Here is a 1164-nt window from a genome sequence, read left to right as displayed (position 1 = left end):
CCATGATCCCGAAGCTTTATACCCAGAGTATTCCCGTGGGTGGGATGGAATACTGCATTGGTCAGGCCTGGGTCACCTGTGCCCTCTGCAGCTTCTGGGGGTGCGACCCCTCCTCCGCCTTCCCCCCAGGAGGAGCCCAGCGCAGCCCAAGAGAGCCCGCAGGGAACAAGCACCCACCCCTGGGCCTTTCTGCATAACGACACCGCTCCTGCCCCAGCAACAACTACAGACATGAACTGCCATCAGCTCTGAGAGCAGGCACTGCCTGAAACCTGTAGTCAGCTCCAGACAGGGCAGTTACTGAGAGAACTTAACTGAAGAAAAGAAAATGAAATCTACTGAAAGCAGAAGTAGCTCTATTTCAGCCAAACCAGGACACCTTGGTGGTCTGCCTCCACTCTCAAGGTTTCTCTGTGCTCTGCAGCTGCCTCTGGCAGTGTTAACATCCCTGTGAGTTTCCTGTAGACAGCTAGAAAAGTATGTATGAGATAAGCACTATGACAAATAGCCTGGCCTCTCAGCAAAAAATTTTCTTTCATCCCTCCCTTCCTTCCTCCTTCCTGCAGTTTTCTTCATGTTTTTCCAGCAGCTCCCAAGCATGTAAATCCTTAGCAGAGAAATGATTTGACATGCGAAAGGGAGACGTAGGCCTGCTGCAATTTTCTCTGTACAGCAACCCCATAGAGAATAGAGGAGTGCATATACGAGACAAACTTTAAAGTAATTCTAAGAATGACTTCACCTTAACAATTATGTGAGGAGTTAAACAGGTGAGATTAAAGCAGGTATGAAAGAGGTTGTTCATGTAATTAATATATCACTCTGCTAATACCTAAGAAACCATAGTCCCTGCTGAGGAAATTTCTAAGCATGAAATCAATAGGGTCCTCCAGCAAACCCTCAAAAAAGTGGGGAATAGTTCCAGCTGGAAGGGACCTACAACGATCATCTAGTCCAACTGCTTGATCACTCCAGGACTGACCAAAAGTTAAAACCAGTTATTAAGGGCATTATTCAAAATGCCTCTTTTTAAGGCACTGGCAGGGTTAGGGCATCAACCATCTATCTAGGACACCTGTTGCAGTGTCTGACCACCCTCTCGGTAAAGAAATGCTTCTTAAAGTCCAGCCGGAACTTCTCCTGCCACAGCTTTGAACCATTCCC

Source organism: Cariama cristata, unplaced genomic scaffold (genome assembly GCF_000690535.1).
Source record: "Cariama cristata isolate BGI_N322 unplaced genomic scaffold, ASM69053v1 scaffold11416, whole genome shotgun sequence".
Taxonomy (NCBI): domain Eukaryota; kingdom Metazoa; phylum Chordata; class Aves; order Cariamiformes; family Cariamidae; genus Cariama; species Cariama cristata.
Note: the sequence above shows the minus strand (reverse complement) of the source record.